Genomic DNA, 27805 nt, shown 5'->3' with positions numbered 1-27805 from the left:
AGGTAAAGAAACACCCCAGCAAACAATGCAGAGTACTTTGTGTTTGATGAAGTGCATCTGTGGCTAAAATCTCTCTAGTAATCCCAGCAAGACAAGAGAGGGAGGCTCGGATAAAGAATCGTGAAGCGCTCCAGGGGGAAAAACAACAACCTGACTGCACAAGTCGCCAGCAAGTGACAGACCTCAACAGACAAGTCATTAACGTCCCCAGCGACTGTCTCTGCCTATTAGTATAAGCTGCATTAGGGGGGAGAGAGCTGTAGGGAAGTCACAGAGATTAACTAAAAATAGTCAAAGAGCCACAGAGGAACAGTCTTGTTCTAAACTCTTTATGCAACTTACGATAAAACCAACCCAGATGACCAGGCAAGCCATGTGTGAAGTAATTCAGCAGCTCCCCATCACGAGGGAGGATGAACTCCATGGCTGGTAAACCCGCAATAACTCATGTACCACCAGGGTCCAGCCAGGGTCTGGAGGGGGCCAGCTGGGAAAGAGACTCTCGTCTCATTCCAGCCTGACATATACAAGAGAAAATCTGTTTATTTAGAGAATCATTCATTGGTTTCAGTGGGGAGGGAGGTTAAAGCTTTATTTGTGATTCTCTAAAACCACTTGCTTTTAATTCACTCCCTAATCCTCAGGAGGCATGTAAACCAGACATTTTTTTACATAGAAATAAAAGAGGCCATTCAATTACATTCAGGCTGTGTTGAAAACAAATTGGAACATTACTAAAGAGCAGACACTGCCAAATGAAGGAAATCTCTTCCAAGTGCAAGGCTACCAGTTAAACACAATCCAGAGAACAGCCAAGGCCCACTCGTACAGGTGCTTTCTCTTGTTCTCCATGTGCTGTGCACCCAAAAAGCACATCCCTTTGTACATGTTGTGTACGCGTGGATTACAATATGTTCAATGAGTGTAAACACATTTCTATTCGCAGCAAGGGAGGGAGACCACATACACGTGGAAAACACTGATCAGCTAAGAGCATCTGCTGGATTAAAACTCATCAGATCAAATATAAAGCATGAGCTAATTAATTATACGACCAACTTGATAGTACTGTATGATACTACTGGGCATTTATACGGATAATTAGACTAAACAGAGTTACAGCTAATGAGTAAACATTTTTTGACTGCATACTGAAGGTCACATTCAGGGCTTAAACCAGTCTTTGAAGCATGAGAAATCAAAAAGGGTATGTAATAAGGAATGGGGGATGGGGGAGGGATAACCCACATATCTGCTTTCTGTGTCTCCCTCCACAGCATTATGTGGAGGCTACCAAGCAAGGGAAGAGGAGAGACAATGCTACTGACACGCATTGGCAATGAAATTAGTGCATGAAGAACACAGAAGTTATTAGGAAATAATGTGCATGGTTGAGCCCTCACCTTCCCCTCCTCTCTCACTTGCTCATGTATACATATACAATTTCCTATTACACCTACACGTACAGCTTCATACTTCACATCTTTAAACCTCTTTAATCTGTATCTAAAAGAGTGAATTTAGGAGGGTGGCACTAGGTTTGAAGTCTTTCTTAGCAAAGACCACAGCTACTGCTCTTCTGAAAGCCCCAACTGCTGCCTCTACCGCTCAAGTCAATGTGTCATCCCGAGCCAGTGGTTACACGTTAGCTTTCTGCACAGAAACGACAGGTTTGCCCATTCTTTCTGATTTGGTCTTTGTCATCTTGGGGAGCAAAAGCATGTGACTCTTCAAGAAGCACTGGGGAAGGCAGCACATCTTATCAACTCAAAACGCATGGCTCAGGATGGTGAAATAATTGGTACGAAAAGAATGAGAATTGGGAATAAGGCCCCAAACTCTTTATTTCTACACATACTCAATCTTTACTGGGGAGAGATGGTTCATTTCCAGCGATCCTGGAAAACAAGAAACCTGGGCCAATCACAGTGGGTTTGGGTATTTCAAAACCTGAAGCCACCCTGCCTTGGGTTTGTTTCCGCCCTCTCTGTTTCACCAGTTCTGTTTGCCAGCACTGTAGTGGCTACTGGCCAAACTCCGCTCTCACTTACACCATTGTAAAAATTATAATAATAAACTCCATTAAAGTCAATAAGCCACAGTGAGATTAGGTGCTCATGCTTTGGAAAGCAGCCAAACAGAGAGCAGATTTTGGCCATGGTGCAGCAGAGAGCCTGGTGGCACACAGCTCCCCGACCCACAGAGGTGTTCTCCAGCCAGCCCCCAGCACAACGCCCTCTTATGCCCTCCTCAGCCATCCCACCCATCCCAAAATGCAGCCATGCTCCCACCATGCACCCAAGGCAGTGTACACAGGCTTCCAGGTTCATCAAATCCCTGCTGTATCAAACAGGAGATTAAAATTCCCTGGGATCCACACAAATCTGGTACTTAAAAAGTACCAGAGTGAACCCTGCTAGATGGTGTTTTTGCATTGCTGGTAAAGGACTTTCCACCAAGATTTGCAAACAGATAGTTACATTAATTTGAATGATTTCCTTGACACAAAGCTCCCCCGCTGATGTCTGCGTCCCACAGAAATGGGAAAACATTACATGGATAAGTTACATTCATATTAAGTAGCTTCCAAAACATGATAAATCCCTAAAACTGAGCTCATATAAACATAGCCACATGCTTTGATAACACCAGGAAAGAAAATACAATGATGTCATGGTTCCGGCTCCTCTCATCTCTTCCTCCATCTCTGCCCTGGATTAGCCTACCCCCCGGTTATTGCTTTAGGAAACCACGGGCAGCAGACAGCCTTAGTCATCCAAGAAGTCCTTTTTCCACTGGGAACTTTCACACTTTCATCTTTAGCTCTCACAAGCCTCAAGGTTACTCCCAGACACTTTTCCTTCCTTGTGGGGGTCTGCATGGGGGTAAACTGGGGTACCCAAACACTGCTGACCTCTGGCAGGGGAGGATTATCCCTCATGTTGGGGTCTTGGTGCTCTTGGAGTGCTAGGTTGGGAATGCTTGTGCAAAGCCTGGGAACAGGAAATAATTTCGAGCGCCCCAAGGTCCTTCAGATGTCTTTGCTCCATCACCTGCCAAAAAGCCAGCCAGGCCCTGCCTTCAAGAGAGAACTGTGACCACAGCTTTGCCTGACAGCTCCCCCATGCCTCCTCATAGCTGTCCTCCCATCTCTCAGGCTGTAATGGAGGAGCCACACAGGGAGCAAACCCAGCTCGATGGACACTGACGTGGGGCACCAGCACTGCCACCAGAGGAGATGATCAGCAATAAGCTGCAGTCTGGACTTCGAATCTACCCAGGGTGTAGCTCTAGTTCACAAGAGAGTAAATTTGCCCCTTTATGTCTGGCCACGTGTATCCCTGGCTATATGGAAGCACCTGGTAGAGCCACGCTCACATGTGCCACAGCAGATCACACGCCACCTAAAAAGCTTAAGTGGGAGGGCACAGCACGAAGAAGCAAATCTCTGAATAGCTCAGGATGAAAGACCAGGGCAGAGGATTAGCTGAAGCTGTGGGCAAAGGCCAAACTCTGATTCCCACAATTAAATGGCTGAGAGGAAGCGGGAGAGTTGGCCAACGCGTCTGGTCAAGGTATTAGCGATGGGAACATGTGCACCTATAAGAGGGATCGCGGATGGTTATAGCCAGGCTGCTGCTGGCACCATGCTGATATAATTCACATCTGGACGTTTTATTTATTATTACAAGAGGTCTTCTAATTACCTATCAGCCCTTTGCAAGTTACCTGCAAATGGAAACTTAACTCAAATTACAATCAGATTATGGCAAGGCAGAGGCAGCTCTTCTGCACAATCCCTCCCTGCAGTCAATAGCAGTAGACAGCACTTGCCTGGGATTTTTAAAGTGGATTTCAAAGCAGTTCTGAAAATAGGAGTATACTGTTCTTTATCCTCAATTATCAGATGGAAAAACTGACACACAAAACAGTTGCGGTGTAAAAAATACCATAATGAATATTACATTCAGTAGACCATATGGTTTGGAGGACATCAGAACTAGCTACAAACTAGTTTCAGTTTGGAAAGGAAAAATCATCTTTTTTATTATTATTTCTCTCACTTTTCAAGGCAACATTCACATTTTGCAACACTCGAAAATGCTTAAAAAAAGATTTAACAAGCCAAGTGAAACATTTCACTTAAAAAAAAAAAAAAAAAAAAAAACAACTTTTATCCAGACCAAACTTAAACAAAAATCCCATTTAGGGGGGTCTGGGCTACCTACCCTGCCCAAATCCATTGTTCACCACTCTAATTTTAGGTTATTGTCTCTCTGAGTTTCCCCACAGAGATCCTCATTTCTGTCTGGAAATTTTGTGTAAGTGCAAAAAAGAGAGACTTGGCAGTGAACACAAGACTTTCAGGACATCCAAAAATCTCGTAAGTCCTGGTCAGCAGGAGCTCCACATGCATTGCTCACGTGCATGCATAAAAATCAATGTACACTTTCATCCAACGTGTACAGCCCTGGCTCCAGACACAAGTAGTAAATCCATCCCATCCCAGGTGCGGAGGATATTCTAAGCACACATGGCAGAGTGCATGCACACCCGCCCCAGATAGAAATAGCAGTGCTTTAATATGTTGTACAGGGTCTCTGTAGGGTCTGCCAGGGAAAGAAGGGAGCTGGTTGGAGCTGGAGTTGTCTCTCTTCATTTACTGGGTTGTAAAGCAAATATTTATTTCCATTATTGACTCTCCTTTTGCAGGACATGTCACACTAAAAATGAGGGGATCTCCTGTACAACAGCCTCTCGTTTCATACCCTATAGCCTGGGTCCTTTTGAACAAAGATTTAAAAGTCAAAACCATCTGAACCCATGCAATTTCTCTTTTTTTTTTTTTCCCCCCCAGCTGGCTACTGAAAAACAATGCAAAGGGGGATTTTTTTTTATCTTTTTATTTTTTTTGCAAAGCAATCAATTTAATCTGCTCTGAAGAGAAGATTAATTAAACTGAGCCTACAGTCAGATGCAGATGAACCAGATCTGACTCCTTAGCACGGACACCGGAGCCGAATTGTCCCAGGGTCACGCAAGCACAGCTGCTCCCAGCACCTTCTCCCTGGGAATATAATTCAATCTCTGCAGTTGCTGCTTGGGTTAAAAATCAAATCCTCAAAGAAACAGCACATTTCTGGCTCTCACACAGCCAAGCGAGGCAAATGTCTTCCTGAGATTTGCTTCCTGGTCAAGGGGAAGCGATGGGGAAGATGCTGAAACGACCACATACTGCTGCAGCTGAAAACATATCACTACAGAAGTGCTGGCCCCTGACCCTGAGAACTCAAAATGTCCATGCAGGAAAGAAATACAAAATATAGTGAGAGGCTGGCACTGACAGATGGCAGAAATTACTTGATTAGTATTTTTTAAAGGTTGCCATGCAGAAGATACCCGTAGATCCCATCCTGGTCCCATGTTGCTCACTGACTTAAGCAGCATTTGCATCTCAGCAAGTTTCACTTCACCAACAACTTCTTCTCCTTTTGGATATAATCATCACAGATTCCCCAGGATACAGGGTCTCTGACACTTGCACTATACAGGGTGCAACTTCCCTAGACTTAAAAACAATTTTCCCACTTGGAGAGGGGAGGAGAAAGTAAGGAAAGTGCTCAGCAGCCACCAGGAAATTTGAAAAAGACCAAATTTATCCTTAAAGGATGTGTGTGTCTGAGCTGCCCCCACTCCTGACCCCCATGTTGTGCCGTGAAGTGTGTGCTAGACTGGCACATACATCTAGAGGTGTATGGGAGATGTTTCAGCCCATGTTCCCACCAGCTGGGTAGTAGCCTGCTCTGAACTGGAAACCATCTAACGGTGTGGTCAGAGTCCAGAAGAGGATGCTGATGAGTGCTTCTCACTGTTCTGATCCAAGAATGGTCCAACTTCTTTTTTCTTTTTTTTTTTTTCTGTGATTTTTCCTTTAAAACCATCCAAGAAGCAACTTAAACTTGGCACATCCATTTATGATACGTATTTCCCCATCCCTCTTGCCCCCTTGTATTTTATTCGGTAGCTCACCTGCATGGATAGGGTTGAGGGGTCTGGTTTCTTCCTCCAGTTCTTGTAGGGCTCACCCTCTGGCCCCAGCAATCCACAACCACTGGCTGTGTAACACCCAGCCATCACTGCTTGGTGCAGGAGAGGCATATTTATGTGCGTGATCTCTCACAGCAGCATTAATGCAACCAGCAAAGCCAGGACAAGAGGCAGTGGGCACAAACTGGAACACAAGAGGATCCATCTGACCACGAGGCAGCACTTCTGTGCTGTGGGGGTGACGGAGCAGTGGCACAGGCTGCCCAGAGAGGCTGTGGGGTCTCCTCCTTGAAGATCTCCAAAAGCCACTTGGACGTGGTGCTGGGCACCCTGCTCGGGGTGGCCCTGCTGGAGCAGGGGTGGGACCAGACGGATCCGGAGGTCCCTTCCCACCTCAGCCATCCTGGGACTCCGTGGTTCTTTGAAAGCTAACAGGGCACCAGGCTGCCAAAACCAACCAAACCATCACTTTTGAGCCTGAATGTCCCCTTGCCACAGGAGGAAGAAGACGTTGCCAGCTGGAGGATGGTTCAGAGAAAAAGGAGCTGAAGAAAGCCCTGGTGTGTAGCTGGAGTTTCCATTCCCCACCCGCCCATACCTTTGCCAACCTTCCTCTGCCCAAACCCACATTTCCCTGAAGAAATGCTCGATCAAAGCCATCCCCAGGTGGCTGAGCCTCCGCTCCTGCCGACTTTACCATGAGAAGGCAGAAAGCAGCCCCTTCCTCCAACCACTGAACCTGGAGCAAAGAAATCCTGCCTTTCTGCATAATGACCCAGAAGTAATTTTAAGCAGATTGGCCACGTTGACATGAAACCACAAGATCCAAATCACCTTTCAGTGCAAATACAAACCAAGATAAAAATCAAGCATGTGCATTAAAAGCCTATAAGCCGTATGCACAAAAAATAAATAAATAAAAAAATCTCACAACTGCCAAGAGTAATGATGCCAGCTATTTTCAAGCAAAGGTAGAGTTAATGTTTAATGACTGTGGATGCTGCTTTTATAAAGACAAAGATCACAGAGGATTCCTAATGGGTTACAAACCCAGAATGAAATTATCACACCAGAGGTTTTTCAGGAAAACAACCCGAGTGCTTTGAGTGGGGATATGTGTGGTTTTACTTTTTCTTTGCAAGAGGTTATTTGAAAATGACCAACATCAAAGGAATGCCTGCTTTGTGCCAGATCCAGGGAGAGAAAATACTGCTACTGCCAGCCTCAGAGGACCAAAAAAATTGTCTTAAGTTTCCAGAGATAATTGGACATCTGGCAAATGAAACAAAAAAGTGAAGAGCATGAAGTGAGATCCAACCAAAAAAAAAATATGACTTTCGCCAGTATTGTTTAGTGGAAGATTTTACATGCTGATTTTTTAATTATTACTCCTTGGGTCCTTTTTTCTACCTGACTGCCCATCACTGACTGCCATGCTAGGGCAGTCTTCCAGGTATGTTGTACTTTCATAACACCAAGAAAACTGTGCAAGCAAAGTAAAAATCCTGGATCTGGCCAAGAAAGGAGAAGACGCTGTACCCATCTCATCCTCAGGACAGCTGGGTGTAGCTCACAGAAAGGACCCAACCCTGCAAAGCCACATTGGCGTTAACTTACTTGGCCAGAAATAGTCCCAGCAAAGAGCTGCTGGTTCAGAAACATGACAGTCAACCAGTTTTCTCAAAGGTTAATACAGACTAATCACATAACCTACATTTTAAAGCTGTTTGTTGATTGTGGTGACCCAGCTTGAGGTACCTTTGGCCTAATTTCAGATGAGTTCATTACCTACAGCAGAGCACCAAGACTATTAAATGTTTGCTCTTACCTGTAAGACCATGAGGAGGCAAAGAAGAAAGCTTAGGGCAGCGTTTGTATTACCAACAGTGTTCACCCAGCTCATTCCTCCTGACAGCAGCACATCAGCTCCCCCACCCTGATGTGATGAAGGTCATGCAGGGCTCTACTGCATTCATCTCAGGACCCAAATGTCAGGGATGCTACTGAACAACCCGTAAGCGTGTCCTACTCCTATGCCATTTAATGCCATTTAAGACCCTCTCTGCTACTCCATCCAACTTTCAGCTCCCACAAGGTGCCCGTCTCCAGCACATCCAGTCTTCGTGTGGCTGTTTCAGATACCCTAGGACATCCCAAATGACACTGAATGCCTAAATTTAGTTAAATACCTCCAATCCTTATCGGTGCAGTGAATCCCCCCAGCCTCTTTGCTGTTTTTAAAAATTCCTGGGTAGCAGCAGATTAGTCCGAGAAAGAGCAGTGTTTTCTAAATTTCTGCAGATCCTGTGATGCACAGGGCAAACAAATAATGCATTCTTTCCCATATTTCTTCAGCATTTTGAAGGACAAACAAGTTTTAGACATTTCACCTGAAGCACAGGCTCATCTGAGAACAAACCCAAATTAAATGCAAGAAAATGTTTTTGTTCAAGGCCCAGTTCATTGCCTTGGGTTATTCTTTCTGCTATGGTCCTCTTCCCAGAAAAGCTAAAGCTATCCAAAGATAAGAAACAACACATTTCTTCTGCCTGTGATGGAGGAAAGTTATTTTTCTGAGCTCTCAGAGTTTATTTTATTTGTAAAAGGTTGCTTGATTAAATAGGAACCTGTTAATATGCTGAGTTTTCTTTTTAAAGGGCATTTCATAAAGGCTGGTGTTCCCTTATTGCAGTTTCTATGCCACCAAGAAAAGTATTCACGGTGTATCAACAGCGTGCTACGCTAAATACATTTTTCCCTCTCTCACCCTGCCAAGATATTTCTGCAGGGCAGTTTTACAAAGTGACTTAAAAGGGCTCTGGTTCACGTTGGTTGCAGCTCAGTGCCAGGCAGATAAAGGCCAACGAGGACCAGACGTCCCTTCTGCAACCCCACCAGCTCTGGCTGCTTCTGCAACACCATCCCCATGGCTCAGGCTGCCCCGATCAGGCAAAGCTGCTGCAGGGCGAGGTCTGGTTCACGGCTCCCATCCTACTCAGCTTTTTCAGCTGTTGTGATGAGCTCTCAGTGGGATTACAAACCTGGTCCCTTATATTATTAAGAAATGTACAGAACAACCACTCATGAGGCTCTCGGTCACTTTTCAGTCATCAACACCTATCAGAAAAGCAATTAAGTGCTTAATATTTTGGCTCCTGCTGAAGTCCCTTTGACTTCACATCTCTAATAGGATTCAGCAGGTGCTTGGGGATAAGTGTACCTGGCAGTATTCATAAGCAAATTAATCATGCACTAAACAAGGCGAAGTCTTAATAAATGTTTTAGTGAACTGTAACCTTACATCGTGAAGGAAAATTCACTTCAAGGACATCTCTACGCTGATGTGAAAGGTCACTACACTTTGCCTGTGGAGCTGTAGAAGTATTTCATAAGAATAAAAAGCAATACTAATAAAATCTGAATGGAAAGACGCAAATATTGGGACCTTAATCCAGGAAGGCATCAGTGGTTTGCTAACGCAGTCCTTGTTTGACACATGGTTTGAGAACACCCACATGGCTCCTTGAGCGAGGCTATTCTACCCATGGCCCAGCTAAGCATCCTTTTCCCCCAGGCCCCTTACTTATAGCAGCCATAGGTTGAAGGGTGAGACCTACAGCTATTCACCTCCCCTGCAACCTTATGAGAAATTCGACAGGACATCCATCAGCTGGCACTGGTCTTCAAAGTGGAAAAAGGCACAGCGGTTTACCTTCCAAGTACATAGCTTTGCATAATAAAACTATTTAGACTTGGGGATTTTTCTGATGAATGCCAAATGCCCTACAGCAGCAAGCTTCACTAGCAGTTCTAAATCACACAGCTTAAATGAAAGCCTGCTTTCCAGTTTATGCACTAATTTTACCTTTTTCCAGAATCAGAGAAAAAACAGAATGTATTCTGCCTACAAAAAAGGTTTGTGCTTTGTTTTGTGTGTTGTTTTTTTTTTAAAAACAGTAGTGATGCAGTGACTGGAAATACGATTATATTCCTGCTGCATCTCACAGGTACCACTGTTTTCCCCACAAAGACATGGAAATGAAGAAATTACTCCAATTGCGTTAATTGTTCTCTGACGGTGCTTCAGAAAGCTTGTAACTTCAGGGTCACCATGGATACTCACCACATTGACTTCAGCAATTGAAGTGATTTTTCAAGAGGGACAAAAACGGTTAGACGTCGAAAAACATAATTAACTGATAACTAACAGATCAGTAATGATACCAACTTATTTTCAAGACAAGACCACGTTGTCTTATCACTGAAGAGCTCTTCAGGGCAATACAAATCTGCATCCACTACTTTGCAAATCCCACTCCGTTGGCAGCATGATGAGAAAACCACTCTCATTTTCCTTTTCTCCCACTTATAACCTGGCTTTCACAGGAGGGGAAAATTGCCTCACAGCTCTACAGCTGCTTCCAATCATCTCCCTGATGTCCATCTGCCAGCAAACCTCTGCTGCAAAACCCATCAGCAGGAGGGATTTGGGAGCTAAGAGACATTTCTGGAACGTCTTTGTGCCCTGCTAGAATTCCAACACACTGAAAAATTACAACAGTCTCAGAAAATGAAATGTGTTTCAGTTGGTTTCTCTCTGTTGTCCCGTTTCTAGTGTTTTCGAAAGTGGTGGGGGTGTCCACCTCCTTTTGGAGTCAGTGGTGTTGTTAGGAAAGGGAACAGGTTCTTGCAGAAGCATGTCCCACAAAAAAAAAATCATCTACAAAACTCCAGCATTACAGCCAAGTTCCCAACACAGTCAAATATAACGTAAGACAATGGTGGAGATCACTGCCACATTGCCATAACAAAAACAACACCTTGCACAGTACATATTGAACATTTTGCATAGCAAGCTTTAATCGGTTACGTCTCAAAGTGAGTTCCAAAGTAGGTTGGTGACTCTTTGACAGACAGGAAAACCAGGCCAGAGAGATGCTGCAACTTTTCCAAGGTCATAAAAAAAGCCCAGTGGCACAGTCAGAAATGAAATCCAAGTCCTCTAAATCATTATCTAGTGTCCTTCCACCCGATGCCACCAATGCCTCTACCACTAGTCCACATCACCTCCACAGCTCATGACTTTACAAAGCCAAACTCCTGAGCTCCAGGAGTTCCCAACGAAACAGTAAGCACACCTAACTCCCTGTCTTCGATGACGTTTGAAGGGCTCTCATTTCCCTGCATGACCCCACTTCCCCTCCGTCACTGCCACACGTGAGTGGTGCAGAGAGGAGGAAGGGCTTCTCAAGGGCCTCAAAATTGGTTTAACGCTGTCTCAGTGACATCAAAAGCCAGCTCTCATTATTTTTATTGGGAGCAGAGTTAGACCACTACAGATAAATCCCAGCCCGGATACTTTTTGACGCTTGCCTGCACTTGTCATGACCAGAGACAGAACGCGCCAAGAAATGAAATTTCTATTGCATTTCAGAGTTCAGACACGGACATGGCAGCTGTAATAAAATCTACCATAAGTGCTGATGCCACCTAATAAAAAGGACTGATCTGAGGATGGAGAGCTAAACACAGCACGACAGTTGGCTACATAAGAAGGACTTTGGTCTGGAATCTCAGGAGACAGCACGCATTTTCCTAGTTGCATCCTCAGCAGACATCTCATCCAGTGCCTGTCCAGTATTGCTTTTGCCTCCAAAAGCTTCATACCAGAACACACTCAGCTATGTACTCAGTTAAAAGCTGACAAGTCCATCAACCTTGCAGATACGGTAAGTGATGTTTAAAGATGACTTATCTTGACTGTTTATTAGACAGAGTTTCATGTCAAGGCTTCAGGCAGATCTAAAAGTTTATTCCACACCACTCTATGATGAAAAGCAGCCAAATATAAACTCAAAGGCTGCTTTTCTCTCTGGGAGCTCAGATACATTTGCAGATATGCCAACAATTAATTAAGAGAGACCAACATGGTCACAGGGCCCAGTTCTTGCCTGAAACACCTTTTGGAACAGACTGGTTGCTCAGGAAGGTGGTGGAACCACCATCCCTGGGGGTTCAAGGAAAGGTTGGACGTGGTGCTTAGGGACATGGTTTAGTGGGTAACATTGGTGGTAGAGGGATGGTCAAGACCAGATGATCTTGGAGGTCTTTTCCAACCTTAATGGTTCTATGATTCTTTAAGGTCTTCCAATGTCCAAACTCTGCTTTCATTTATTTCAGGGAAAAAAAAAAAAAAAAAAAAAGAAAAAAAAAACTAACATAATGCTGTGCTGAAACTCTATAATTTGTCCTTACAGACCGTGATACACACAAGTATTTAGCAAGAGCCACAGCAGAAACAGATGCCAGCAGATGGTATTATCCTGAACAAAATCAATTAAGGACATTTACAATATGTCAAAAGTGCAGCTACAAAAACAAAGAGTAGACCTGTACATCTGTTTGTTGATAAAGCTATGAGTATCTGTCGGTTAGCCAACAAGCCACAAAAGACCAAGGAGTGCAGCAACACTAATAGTACATAAGGAAATACCATGCATATTCAGATACTTCGATAGTCATCAGAAAATACAAGATGTTGAGCAGAAACTGAGTAACCAGATACTGGAAGTCCATATGTCATGCATAAATGTAGCAAAAATACAAGCATACGAGTTTTCGGTATCACAGATTTTGTAAGAACTGAGATTTGCTCAGAAATTGTAGCAACAGGAGTCATATGGCAATGATAACTTAAAAAATATTCTTCTCCTCTATAACACAATCCTCTGGTATATTTAAAAGGCTGCTGGGAACACTGTCAACTTGCCTGAAATAAAAAGAAAAGTGCTTACAGTTCCCTAAAAGTTGTTTACAACATCGAACCCAGTGACAATCAAAGTTAGAGGCATAATGAGATATGCAGCCAGATATATCAATGGCATTTTGTAAACTATGCAAAAGAAAAATGGACTGAGGGAATCCCAGAGTTATTTGTATGGGGAACAGAAATCTTCTATCCTTGAGTTTCCCATGGAGAGGATGAGAGGTGCATACATTTTACATGAGGAAAAAATAATGTTTTCTGTGCCAGCTTCATTACACCACGCTGCACTAGTGCATTTGAAGGATGGAGATTTGTTTATGGAAGAAAAATGTAAGACCAAAAAATACGTACAGACTGGAGACTCGGATGAGCTGAAAGAAGCCAGTTGCTGTTGCACACCCATTTATCAGCAAAACAGAGAGTCACAGGGTGGCTGAGGTGGGAAGGGACCTCTGGTCCGTTTGGTCCCACCCTTGCTCCAGCAGGGCCACCCCAAGCAGGGTGCCCAGCACCACGTCCAGGTAGGTCCACGATCTCGAAGGAGGAGACTCCGCAGCCTCTCTGGGCAGCCTGTGCCACTGCTCCGTCACCCCCACAGTGCAGAAATGTTTCCAGGTGTTCAGAGGGATCCTCCTGTGTTCCAGTTTGTGCCCACTGCCTCTTGTCCTGGCACTGGGCAGAACAAGTTCAGATTTCACAGTGCTTCTCCTTCCTTCCTAATCTTTTCAATTCTTCCTAATTCTTTTCAGTTCCTGCTGACAGTCCTACAAACCACAATTCTTCATTTTTTAATGCTCTCCCAGCCTGGCTTCCTCAGCACTGCCCTGTTACAGCACCTAAACACAGCCAGCACTCGCCAGCAGCCGCCTCATCCTCAAGGACGGCATTTATTGTCATGGTCCCTGTAACCTCTTCTTATTTGTGGTTTTCTGCAGATACCCATCTCTGCAAACAGGGATGGGGCTGTCCCAGTCCCTGTCTGCTGCAATGTGATGAAAGGTCTGGTATTAAAATAGATGACTGTATCACCTCAATGTACACTGCTTGTTATTTAGTTCCTAGGGAACTCGTACAAAGTTTCTCCTACATTTGCTGCCAAACACTTAAAATATTCAGAAAGATTTACATTAAGTGTTAAAAGGGGCTGAGGACCAGGCTTCCTTAAGGACCCTGGAAAAATACAGCCTTAGCACTGAGTGAAAAGCATACTTACACTGTATATTGCAGCAATGCATCATTCATTTTTACCATGGCCCAGACGACAGTATCATTAGGCTGGAGATGGATAAGTGAAAAATGATCTGGTGAATGTCACTGTGGGCCATGCAGGACTTCATCCAAGCAGTCCTGAAAGCAGATGACTGGGTAGGGAGCGTTAAGATAAAAAACTTAAGGCTTTGAGAATGACTTTCCTGGAAAAAAGTGTTGCATATTTATATTTAATCTGCTTTGTAAATTGATTTTGTCATGTTACCTTGTCAAACCATTGAACAAACTGCATAATTGCTTAAGCAGCATTGACGGAGATGTGACAGATTATTCAAGCATTGTGATTCTTTGTTCTCATATATCTCATTAAGAAATGATGATTGGTTCCATTTACAGCTCTTAAGTTGAATTCAGCAACTGCTGACACACGAATTCGACCTGGCATCCACCAATTTTTTATTGTTCTCACTCAGATATTGTTCCTGGTGAAGTGGCTCTTGCAAACCATTTCAGGGCAGTGGCTGATGATTTTTTAACGATGCCAGACAAAGAAAAAAAAAGAACAACACATGTCACTTCTTTGCTGATTTATAGCTTCTATGGAATGGAAAGAAGTAAAACTTCTTATACTTTGTATTTGTCCCCTTGCCCCTGCCCCCTTTTTGGAAGGCTGTTTTTAACCTCTATCACCTCGGTAAACACATTCACGGCACATCCCTGCAAACAACTGGGCTGGCAGAAGATGCAAACCGCCTCGCGGGACAGGCACAGCCCCTTCCTATTCCGGCCTGGAATTGCAACCTGTTTCTCCACAGTCTTGTAATTTTATATTGCCATTTGAAACCCGAAAGTAAGGAGCATAAAATGCTGCTGTTCCAGCTTGCTGCTGAGTAATATAGGCCCTTCTGGACTCCCAGAGGAAAACCTCCAAGCTGTGCACATCAAAGGCAGAATTTTACAGTCACTTTGCACCGCTACAAATGATTTAAGAGGAAATCAGAAGGAAAACAGACCTGGTGTGCTTTTGTGTGCTACCCTCTGACTTCAGGAAGATCTATTCGGAGCACTAAGCCAACACACACAGAAACCTCTAGGAAGACATTTTACAGCCACCTTTCAAAAGCAAAACTGTGTTTTTAAATAATATATTTACTATCAGTCTCCCCCTCTTCCATTTTTCACCTTTAGCTGAAGTACCAGAATACCCAAGACACTGTTACATCCCTATGGGTATTGCTTAAATAATAGCAGAAGAGGGAACTGGTTACAGAAATTAATGCACCTGCCTCTCTAATGACATTATAACAGTGGGTTTCTAATCGACACGAGCTTGCAAGCCCTGACCATGCTGCAAGAGAGTCCAACAGGCAGCTGCCTTCAGCTGGCGGGCAGTGGTGCAAGCAGGAGTTAATGCGGTCGGTGAAGATGCACCAACCACCCCACCCGCAGAAGTGGCCCACCTCCCAGGAGACAGACCTGCTAGCACCAAGCACCGTGTTTGTTCATTCCCCTTCCACACGCTTGAGGTCAAGTTTGCACCCAGCGAGCTCAAACAGACTCCATCTGCTGCGCGCCGCTTTCACTTCCCCACGTGAAGGGTGTGCTACCCAAACAAATCTAGCCCTCGGCTGACCCACGGGAAGAAGCTGTGCTGGCTTCCAGCTGTGCTTCCCGGCTCTGCACACCTGCAGGATGCGGCCATGGCACCAGGGAAGGACCTTGCACACTTCTGTCCCGGCTGTGTTCGGTCCCATTAGATAAATGAACAAGGGAGCACCGCACAGTTCCTGTTTAAATGTGGGGCAAAGCGAGTATTGTAATTCCAATATTTAAGAGAGACCTATCAGAAGAGTCCCAGAAACAAAGTCTGAGGGCCACAGGGGACCTTGGGCATCAAAGAGCCAAGACCTCCCACCCCTGAGAGCTTTTCATCATCTCTGGTCACAAACTGAGCAAGGTCAAACACTGCGTATTTGAGCAGCTGTGGCAGCACTACCAAGTCCTGATGAAGAGAACAGCATGGGAAGAAGCAGTTTTCCCCCCTTTCATCGCTGAAAGCAACCCTCTAGTGAACAACAACAGAAACACAGAGCCATTGGTGGAACTTAAGTCTCATCTCAGTAGACGGAAGAACAAAATAAGGCATCGCAAAAACATCTGTCAAGAAGTCATGCCATAAGCAAAGGCACTTAGAAACCAGCTAAAGTCTGTTTGCAGCCAAGGACAAAAATCACCTCATCTCTGCAAACATTCTCATACTGAATTGTGGGTGAGACACTACCAGGAATAATGAAGCTTAGGTGATACAAGCAGTCATGAATCTCCTGCCTTCACCTAAATGTAACCCCAACAAGAAGTGAAATTCAGACTACAGAATATATTAACTGTGCTCCACAGTGCTCTTAAACAGTTTTCACAAAATGGCACAGGTCGTTCTCTGTGAATTTATTAATGAAGCCAAACAACATGCTGTGCAGTAAGAAATTAGCACTATATATCAGTATATAGCACTATATAGCACTATATATCACCATATAAATAATGTTTTAATGTATATATATACCACTATACATAGCTATATATATATATATATATGAAGGACTCCTACACCTTCTTGATAGCTATGTGGCAATACTATGTAAAGATGTTACAGCTTCGCAGCAGAGCAAACACAGGCACTGAGGCTGCTGGTAATTCCAGTGGCCCTCAACTGAAAATGACAGAGTGTTGCCTGGTGCCAGATATGAGCAATCCTGCCCAAAGAACCTGTGTCTACGAATTTTTGCAGTTGGTTGTCTCATGAACAAGCATATTGGGGTTAGCTGTCTGTGGAAGTCAATTAGGCTAAACCCCACCTCATTTTAGACATCTCTTTCTTGGCTTTGATCCATAGCTGAACTCTCATTGTTATTCTTTGCCCCAAACCTCTCCCTTTTGATGTTCCCCCCGGTGTAGCTCCACTCACCTGCAGAATGAGCAAGTGCTCAGCTTTCATATTCTTTATATTCTCCTTCAGTAGTGCCAGAAGGGCACCAGGTTGCTCTCTAGGTACAAACCATCTCAGCTGTCACTCAGGAATCCTAGAATCAATTGATTTTCTTTCCATTAAAAATACAAGATTCATCACAATAGAAACCGTATTCAATGGACTTGCCCATAAAGCTCTGAGAGATTTTTTTCAGGGTCTCTCTCTAAAGAGCGTGGGATTTATGTCTGTAACATAAATTACACTTACACGGCTTCTGCCAGGAAAATTAGGCAGTTTAAAATTACTTCAGAAACACCTGAACATACCCAAGAGCAGAAACCTCCCTTCAGCCCGCAGTACCTCTATGTCCTGTGTCTGCATGCTTTTGAAAACCCTGCTTGTTTGTTTTTTTTTTTTTAATCTCATTTCTTGGTGCATCCTATCCCTTCTAAATATATACCGTCCAGCTTCCCAAAAAAACATAATCTATATAAATAAAGCCTTGGACACGATACATTTCCCTTGTTCTAATTTATCTCTCTTATGCCCCAGTACCTGGGTAATATGGCTAACAGAGGCCAGACCATTTTTCTGCCCCATATGTGTTTTTACATCCATGTTTTTGCATCTTCCCATGGTGCACTGAGCAACTCAGCTAAGGTGTCACATGCTATTTACTTCCCTGTTCTCTCCCTACAGAAGGACGTGCATATGCAGCAGCCCTCTAGTAGATGGGTTTGTGCATTTGTTTTGTTGGGTGTTAAAGCTTGGGAGGATTTTGTGTTGGGAAGGAGAGCTTGTTTGCTTTGCAATATTCAGGTTGCTATGTAATTATGCTAGAGAAGGTATATCAAAACACTGTGGCTTGGACTCAGAGGGGGTGGTGTTTTTGTGGCAATCATCAGCCCAAGGAGAAACTCAATGGTGTCAGATTTTCCCCTCAAAAATACTCTGTCTCTTGAACAAATTAACTACACCGCTACGGCAGGAAATCCCATTAAGGCAGAGGTGTGAGGCTCACGATGATCCCAGAGCTTTAGATAGTCTTTTAGATATCTCATGCCCCACCTTCAAAATGTCCTCAAGTAAAAGATGAAGCCTTTGAATTTGTTCAAGTACTCTGTAAAAAAATAAGGAGGGAGCACAAAACAAGTTTAGCATGTTCCCAGTATCTTCTGCCATTGACAGCACACACCAAGCACTCTGCGGTGCCTGAAATTTCCAAAACGCTGCAGGCTTCATGGATAGGTATATTGTAGTAATTTGCTTAAGCTGAGAGGCAGCAGAAGATGAGAGTGAACAGTGGAAGGAAATCTCCAAGCCAGCTCCAAGTAATAGTGAAGGATCATTAAGGGATGCTCCGACAGGCTCTCTCAACCATGGATGAATTTGACTACGAGCTCTGCCTTCCCCGAGGAGACTCCCACGTGGTTGCATGTTCTCCAAGGACTCTTCCCTCCCCACCCGTCCTCCCTCTAGGTCGTTTTGGGGGCTTACTATTTTGTTTAGCTTTTTCAGCAGCTTTTCATCAAAAAGTTTCCCTCTTTTGAGCCCTTGCCCAGAACGGAGGGAATGGTAGGAACATAGATAGTGAGTCTGGTTTTGGTGCTTGACTCTGCATTGCGTTATGTTGCATAGAAGTGGCAAAAAAATGCTGGAAAAAGATCAATGATGCAAAGAAACCCTTGGGAAATGCCACCACCAGAGACCACCACGGACACTGAAGCAATCCCACATTGCCCCAATCCCCCATTGCCTTGCCTTCTCCAACGTTTTATAGCTCTGGGAAAACCTCAGTCCCTCTGAGCATCTGTGACACAACACGGCAATAACACGCCCGTGCCGTTACCAACGGCATAGGCACAGCACTCTGCATCTTCAAAGCCTTCTACAAACCTTAACTAGTAAAAACTAATTATTTGTGATGCCCCTGGGTGACTCACAAAGAAATAAATACATTCTGAAGAAGCTGCTGCTGACAGAAGCTGAAAGAAGCAAGACGGCCCGCTGCATAAGGCTGGAGTTAAGATGCAGGCACAGCTCTGCCTTTTACAACTGACACGCTGCCTCGTTTTCAACAAAGACGTGTTAGCTTTTTTGTCTTATTTATTTAGATTTCAAATTCTTCTGGGTAGGAGCTGTCTTTCACTCTGCTGCTTGTAGTATTCCTAGCACAACGGAGCCTGGTCTCCATTGAGGCCAACAAAAGTCATAGAAATAAATTTTAAAAAAACATACGAAAATTATTTTACACCCTTCATATTTCATTTGCGAGTGTCCAAACCTAAAAAACACACTGGCTTTTCACATTTCGCAAATCTTTCAAACCAAACGTGAGTGGCTACGTGAGTTCATGTTGCACTACCCACAAAAACCCAGGCATTTCTGCAACCCTGACGTAGCTGATGGGAGATGGGCAACCACATTCCTCAAATGCCCATGCCTCAGGTCTGCGGGGAGGTTTTAAACACGCTGCTCAGCTAAAACACCTCAACGTCACAGGACCACTCTGCAGCACTGGATGATACTGGATCATCATCTTAAGGATGGTCACGCCTGAGAAACAGAATCACAGAATCATCTAGGTCGGAAGAGACCTCCAATATCACCTAGTCCAACCTCTGACCTAACGCTAACAAGTCCTCCACTAAACCATATCACTAAGCTTTACATCTAAACGTCTTTTAAAGACCTCCAGGGATGGTGACTCAACCACTTCCCTGGGCAGCCCATTCCAATGCCTAACAACCCTTTCAGAAAAGAAGTTCTTCCTAATATCCAACCCTTGTTTTGAAGCTCCTGGGACGATCTGCAAACCTTCAGACCCCACAGCTGATGATCGGGGGTTGTAATTCTTCTTACGTGTGAAGTCTGAACTGACACATTGACCCTCACCTACAGAAACACAGAGGTTAAAGGCTCTCAGACATCAGACTTTCCACATCTGACCTTGCTCCACTCCCACCAGCTACGGATGAAGCTTCTAGGTCTTGTACTCTGAAACGTGAGCATCTGATGTAAGCCCCAAGTTTCTGTCACTTAGGCTTGAAAAACCCACCTTCAAATAGTCAGCCTAAATCAGGGAGAGCATTAGGAGCAGAATGCATGGCTAGCAGAAGGTGTGCACATGCAAAGGGTCTGGGGGAGACGTGCCTTGCCCTGCTGCTGCCAATGGTAAATGCTCACCTTTATTTGCATTGTTAAAAGAACCTCCCTTTGGTCCTTCCTGGAAACCAGAACAAGACTGAAACTGTTTAATTTAGCTCAGTTTTGTAATGTATGAACATCCAAACAAAAATCAAAATAAATCCTCAATACAGCGGAGCCAGCATGTTTTCTCTCACTCGCCTCTTCCCCTTTCGACCCTTGAAAAAGGTATTTTAGGAACTATCTTTGTGGTTATGTAGCCCTCTTGTCCAAAGCATTTGGTGTTTTTAAATCTAGCATATGAAATTGCCCAGGAAAAGAGCAAGCAAAATCAGTGATCTATTGTAACGGAGGATCTCCAGCCCTGTGCTCAGCTGTTCTGCACACAGAGCACAGAGCAAATCCAAGAGAGATTCCCATTAGCTTTCTCTTAGCACAGCCAGTGTTAAATTAATTAATTAATTAATTAGGAAAAAAATCAGCATTTTAATTCAGCCAAAAAAATCTGCTAAAAAGTATTATTTTAATTTAACCTCATACAATCTGTTTGGTGAGTAATTCTGGCACAAGACTCAATACACAGCTTTCAACATAAAAACAGCAGTGAAGGGCCTTGAAAAGTTTATTAACAATCTGTTATTTATGGTTTTCTTTTTAAAAGTGATTGACACAACATTCAGAGGAAAATTACAGGAACCGCCAAGTCAGAGAACACAAAAGCATATCAGTGCTAAGATTTGACAGAAAGGTTTAAGGAACAGTATGATTTCTATAAAAGAGAAATATTCTGATTGCTGAGCTATTTGTCATTCCAGAACAGCCCAATCACACACACACAAGTTTGCAAATTATTGTTATTGTTGTTAATTATTATTTACAGAAAACCACTGCAATACAAGATGGCTTGAATTCCAACGAAAAATGACAGATCGATGCCCCAAGGAACTTTTTCTCCCTCCTTTCACTCATTACCTGTTTACTAACAGCACCTTTTTAGTTCCAACTTGTTTTCATGCTATCTAAAATGACTAGAAAATTAGGTCCTATTAAGTAATCATGAACATAAACTGTGACTCACCAGTTAAGTGAATACCATTACTGGCAATAAATTCAGAATCCTATTATAAATGCTTGTTATTGTCAGGCAAGCCAAAACAATACAACTTTATTCAATATAAATTGCATCTTTGGATGCGTGAAAGGATTAAATAACTCCAACCAATATTCTGCACATAGTACACAGAATCATGTGCAAGGGGCAGCAGAAATAATTGCGGTCAGTCACAGAGGAGGAGAGAAAAAGAAGGAAAAAGGAAGGAAAAAATGGATAAGGAGATATTTCAGCTCCTGTGTGAAAGCAGATGGAGGGTGAAGGAAGCAGACAGGCTTCTCCAGATGGCAGGAGCTGTGGAGAAGAAGGCTCTCACACCCACCGTGTTGTGACTGTGATGGGAAGAATAGACTTTTGGTTCAAGGATTACTAGGGGACTCCGAAGAGCTGGGTTCAGCTCCACGCACTCCACCAGGCCTCCAAACCCTCTCGAGCACTCCATCGCAGCCCAAATAGCAATGCAGCAAACTGGGTGCCCTCAAAATGACGTATTTTCCTGAAAGCCTCTGGCTGTTGAGAATTTTGGAATCTTATTTTTAGTTAACGAAAGAAAATTGACCTTTATGCTATCCTGTTGCTCCAAATAAGCAGTGTCAAAAAAACGCACCCGCGAAGCACACTTGGAGAGCTGTGAAAATCACCAGGGGCTGCAGACTTTTTCCCAGTCCTCTCGCTCAGCCTTTAAATCAGTTGGCCATCTTGCTTTCCATTTTTTCCCCATTTCAATTCCAGCTGAACGCTCAAACCTGCTATTTTCTGTAACGCTTCAAGGGAGACCAACAATCTACATCATAAGATACTACAATTCACACTGCAGATACTGGGACAAGTAATTTTAAAGCCTGCAGGAACACTGGATAGTAAAACTACATCACATGATAGCAGTGAGGATTCCTTAGTTTAAAACAAATATGTCACCCTAAAGGAGTCATCTCAGTATTTTTCTGGTTTCTCTACGTTCTTTACAAACCAAAATATCTTAGCTGTTTCACAGCATTCAGTTAAACATCCGTATCTATATCTGGATCTCAGCTTTTTCTCCTCCTCCCAGAGATGCTGGAGAGGTGCTGGGGGTACCACACACCTCTAATTATCCCTAACCCCCATGGTTTTGATGGTAAGCTTCCCAGAGTCACAGATTTTAAGGTCAAAAAGACCATGAAATGTCCTCCCCTGTACCCATGGGCAAGAGGTTCTTGTCTGGTGATTCCTGCATAAAGCCTGAGAGCTTTCAGATGGCAAAAGGACTTCTGCCATCAACTCCTCCTGGGGCGGACAAGAACCCCTTGCCTTCATAATTTGTCCCAGTGGTTGATCAGCCTTCCTATTGGAAACACAAGCCTTAACCTCAGCCCTTTGGAACCCTGTATTTTCTCTTTTTAAGATACTTTTCACTGTGAAATGTTTCCTTAATTTAATTAAAAACCAGACAAATACTGAACAGAGAAGTGGATGAAACAGTCTGACATAGTCACTGCTGCCTCACCAGGGTGCCATAAGAGAGAGGCAGAAATTACTCGTAATGTGAGCACAAATATGGAAAGCAGACACTCTTCAGTCTTCACAGATGGAAAAAGCCCAAATATCAAGATTTTCAAGAATATCAGTAAAGATATTTCCTTAAGTTTTGAGAATCTCCAAAATCAGAAGGGAAAAACAACTGGGTAACTAACACAATGCCTGATGTTAATGAGCTAACAAGTATGGTTTGATGTATTGAATATGACAAGTGGTTGATTACAATAACTGGTGGTTTGGGCACCTGACTGATGAGAAGGGAAGGTCTTTGAACAGAGGCAACCAGATGTTGAACCTAATGGAGCCTCCCAGCACCTCCTCTCTTCACAGCATCTCAAACACCTGGAGAACCTCTACCGGGACCCGTCCTTACCACAAGCACATTCTTGCACTCATCTTCTGGCACTCCCCAGTGGCAGACAAGGCTGAATGCTTGGCCTGAGTTAGTGACAATGTCACCTCCATCAGCCTTGTCCCCCGTGAGGGTCTGAGCAGCCAAGAGCAGAAGGGAGCATGGGGCAGAGTTGCTCAGGACAAGCCTGGGTGTCCGCGTGAGACTTGGGGGGACATGACGAAGGACATGAGGGGACAAAAATACAAAAGACGGAGCACAAGAGTTTATGACAATGCCTGTGCATGTGTGTGAGAAGGAAAACAAAGGAAAACAGATGTGAGGGCAAGGCTTCGGGTGACTGCATCTCACATTGAGAACTAGCACCCTACAGGTGCATAAAAGAGTTGTGCAGAGCACCAGGAGCCCATCGGGTGATGTAAGACTATGGAACAGACCCTGGACATAGAGGAACCAAAAATTATGACAGAACCTCTAAGAAAAACAGAACCACCTATAGTTTCCTCTGTACTATATTTTAGAAAAGAACTGGAGACATCGTTGCAGTGCACTTGTCTTCCCAACCGGCTACTACTATGTTGTGGCTACATCCTTGCAACTCCCTACGTTATCATTACTAAGCTGTAAGGAATCTGCTGTGGCAGTTTTACAGGCAACACAAATATTTCCACAGCTACTAAGCCTGAGCCTTCCTAAATAAGATAACTTCATCATAACTCGAATGTCAATAAGGCCTAATGACAGATATCTTAGAAATGCCAGCCTGATCCGATTAGATGGACCGAATGATCAGAGGCTTTCCTCTGTTCGGCTGGCGGATAGCATTGTGTAACATTACTTCTCAAAACATCAAAATCTTAGTTTTAAAATGCTTTAGATATAATATCAGTTAAACGTGGAGAGAAAATGGTATTTCAGTGACCACTCATCAGATTTTCCTGCTATTGTGAAACTTCACGTCTCCCAGGGGCAGAAATCCCCCTCTCCAGGCAGGCTTGTGAATTGAGCAGAGCTAGAATAGGCAAATTTGTGGAAATTTAAGAAGATAAGCAGCTAATCAGATCCTCTTCTTTCCTCAAGCTTACCTGTTTCTACTTGGAAGAGACTCAAATTTGCAACCGCTGAGCACCTGGCCCGCCGCTATGATTTTATTTTATCCTTGATTTGCTTTGTGTATTCCTTCCTAGCTACTTTTTCAGGATCTGTAACCTCAGTTTATATTCTCAGGAGTGACTGGGTCCAGTTTCCTGCACCGAAGCTGCTAATGCAGAGCACGAATCACTGCTGTGCTGCCGTAGTTACACGTGGATGAATCAGGACCACAGCTCCCATGGCCACAAATCTCAAACATAAAACAGAAAGCCCAAGTTCGGAGGCTAAGAGGAATCGTATGTAAGGACCACGGAACTGAACCACATTTTATCAGTGTATTGCCCACGTTTCTTTTGTTATATTTTCGTGAGTAATATGACCAAAATAATTTGTTGATACCCTGATACCCAAGAGATTGCAATCACAAACCTAAGATCACATGTGCATAGGGACTGTGCAAATACAGAACAAAAAGAGTCTCACATCTTCGGTTTCTCAACTTTCCCACCCCACCCCCCTTCATTTTTCTGCCTCCTTCCCCTTTTTCCTTCCACCTCTGCTTGTATTGCTCTTCCCTGATGTCTGCCTTAAACCCTTTCCTCCATCCCTCTTCCCACTTCCACTGTCACCAGGGAAGCTGAGACGTAAAAGCAAAATTCTCTTTGTGAGGGAAAATAAAACAAGAATTGTGCCTGTGGGAGGCTGCAGCCATTCCTGGGGTTCAGTACCACCTGAGCCAGATGCATCACTGAGAAATCCTTTAGGAAACCCTACTGCCACCAGCACCGAGCAGAGCAAAACAGCAAGGACCTCAGCCACCGAAGGAAGCATTTCTTTGGGTGTAAAAGGCTACTTTCCTGCTTCTGGAGGTGATGTCCAATTCAGGATGCTTATTTCATTATCAATATGGCTGGACATGACTTACAGAGACATGTAAATAATTAATTCCTGCTGTAATGCTGCTCTGGAAGAGAGCTGGGTACTCATCAGAGGTTCCTTGAAGCACAAATGGTATCATGATTAACTGAGTTACGATCTTTTTAATAATCCCAGCAATTTCATCTCTCCACATGCTAGAGATCTGGTAAAACCCTTTTATTCAAATGAAAGATTCCTTTCAGAGAGCAAATCATTAATAGAGTACACACACAGATTAAACATTCACAAATCCATGCACTTGACATAACATGTTTTTAAAGTTTCTCTTTGACTTTTTTTTTCCCTGATTTAGGGGTTTGGGGCTTATTTTACTGTAGCTGATCACAGTGAGTTAAGACAGCTGCAGAGACTCGAGGAAAAAGGGCTGCTTTTCTGCTAAAGGTGCTGAGAGGGAAGGCGGCAGGGCAATGCAAAACACAGCCACAACCCTAATCCAGCACACCTCAGCCAAGACTCCAGGTTTTTCACTCCGAGCCCCAGCCATGCTAGAGAAAAATCTATTAACTGATGAGATCGACTGATGCATGTCCAACGCAGTTCAGCATTACACTGCAGGAGGGATCAAAGCAGATTTTATCCCTGCTCCTAAATAAAGCTAGAAGAAAGCTTTTTGGTCCAGATGCTCTAAAGGTATTTAGACTTTTGCTTAATTCTTCTTTTTTTTTTTTTTTCCTATCGGTAACTCTGAATGTGTCCTAGGGTTCGAGCTCCCCTGTATCTGCTGCTGGGGTCAGTGAACAGACCTTCGCTGGCCTCAGTGGGAGCTGAAGAAATCCTTTAATGATTTGCACAGTAATGGCCTCGATTTCTGACAAGTTTCACAGCAGATCCGAAACGCACATCCATGTCTCCTTATCTGCCTGGTCTGCCCTCGGTGACTCAGGAACACACAGCCAGAAGGCGACTGAGGTGTAGGCTGGTAAATGCACCTACACCCAGAAACAATGTCCGTGTGTATGGGAAAAGGGACAGATCTGCCTCCTTTAGACAGGTACGGGGTTTTGATGCAGTTATTTTAATTTTCTGAAAGTTTCTATGCTGACTGTTAGGTCAAGTTTTAAAGCCTTACAGCTTGCCCTCTCATCACGAAGGCCTGGCTACGATGATGTTTAAGAGTGCGAGGCACTAGATGGTCATGGTGAGTGGATTTCATTTGCAGCAGCCATCCCAATGTGCGCAGCGATGAACTCTGCCCAACTCCACCTACCTTGGGACCTACACCTGATCCTGTCAACTCCAGTGGGATACCCACCAAGTCCACAGCATTAATTCTGTCTGGACCTCTCTAATGGTGCAAGTTAACCCTCACAGATGCTCCATACACCACAAGTGGGAAGATAACACGGGGCTGTGTGATGGGAACCACAGCAAGCTGTCCTGCTGCTCCCACAAGTCTCCTGGCGTTAGGACTTGCCTCCCCTACACCCTTGAGCTCAGGAAGGTGCTGAAGGTGACAGGCAGGGACATGTCTCTCAGGGACACCTCACCCTGCATCTTCAGAGCCCTGGGCAGGCACGAATGTCACCAGCCGGGCGGTGTTTCCACACCGTGCTCACCACCACACGGGTGCGTGACCCCCCCCCTCCACATCAAGCACCCAGCCCGCTTCTCACTCGCACTTGGTGTGCAGGAAATCAGCAGAAGCAGAAATACTCTGTTTGTAGAGAGCCCTCCCTTGGAAGCAGAAAGAAACTGAAATATTACGGCCGAAACTTGTTCAGCCGTGTTTTGGAAGTGGCATGCGGAGCACAAAACGCGCTGCTTGGGCTCGGCGATGCTTTACTTAGAGACGTGCTCGAAGTTGAATTTACACCGAGGGGGACATGGCGATAAAGCACCCGTCCCATACAACCCAGCGTTCACGTCCTCGCCCACCCACACGGCAGCCCGCACCCTGCCCTTCCCCAGCAACCGCGGCTCTCTGCCTCTACAACATCCGACGAGCGAAAATTTCTCTCAACAGAAATAAAACTCCCCGCTCAGCCAAAAAAGCATCAGCCTGCACCCTGCTCCCTTCCACCATCTGCGCATGTTTATTCTGAGCCTTCCGAAAAAAAAAAAAGAAAAAAAAAAAAAACTCCAACGTTTTACTAATCTTTATGCCCCGCCACTATAAATAACAGAAATAAAGCCCAACAACAGTTAAGCATCGTAGCTAAAGCACATCCAATCCACTCCGATTATTTCTGCTTGTCCGTCCACGAATGGATGCAGCCATCAGCTTTAGGGGACAGCATGCAAGTCAGACCGCATTTATTTACAGTGGCACCGTCAAGAAAAAGCCTTTCCCCATCTCCCTATCCTATTAACATTTTAAACCGGGGGGTGGGGGGGGTCTTTTTTTTCTTTATTTTTTTCTTTATTTTTTCTTTTTTTCCTTTCTTTTTTCTTTTTCCTTTTTCTTTTCTTTTTTCTTATTTTTCTTTTTTTCTTATTTTTCTTTTTTTCTTTCTTTTTTATTTTTCCTTTTTCTTTTTTCTTTTTCTTTTCTCTTTTTCTTTTCTCTTATTCTTCTCTTTTTCTTTTTTTTTTTCTTTCTTTTCTCTTTTTGTTGTTCTTTCTTTTTTATTATTTAATTATTTTTTTTGGGGGGGGTAGCCCAGCCGCCTGCCCCGCAGCCATCCTCATCCCTCACCTCCTACCAACCCCCCCCCC

At 44.0% G+C, this 27805-nt stretch overlaps 1 protein-coding gene and 1 long non-coding RNA gene across 5 annotated transcripts in view; one reads left to right on the top strand and one right to left on the bottom strand.

Moving 5' to 3' along the window:
* CAMK1D (calcium/calmodulin dependent protein kinase ID) overlaps window positions 1-27805 on the bottom strand; it is a 221640-nt gene that overhangs the window by 191338 nt on the left and 2497 nt on the right. The window contains exon 2 of one of the 4 annotated variants that reach the window (XR_013955339.1): window positions 7177-12817. The exons of the other annotated variants lie outside the window; for them this stretch is intronic. The gene's annotated coding sequence lies outside the window, so the exon portion shown is untranslated. Of the gene's footprint in view, window positions 1-7176; window positions 12818-27805 lie in introns of those variants that run through there. 4 annotated transcript variants of the gene reach the window in all.
* On the top strand, window positions 207-27805 carry LOC308200242. Its single transcript, XR_013955371.1, has 2 exons — window positions 207-6297; window positions 13413-27805. It is a non-coding gene; the product is annotated as an uncharacterized lncRNA (long non-coding RNA).

This window comes from Anser brachyrhynchus, assembly GCF_964034855.1.
Source record: "Anser brachyrhynchus genome assembly, chromosome: 1".
NCBI lineage: Eukaryota > Metazoa > Chordata > Aves > Anseriformes > Anatidae > Anser > Anser brachyrhynchus.
The sequence above is the reverse complement of the archived record's forward strand: the minus strand, read 5'-3'. Positions and strand labels throughout refer to the sequence as shown.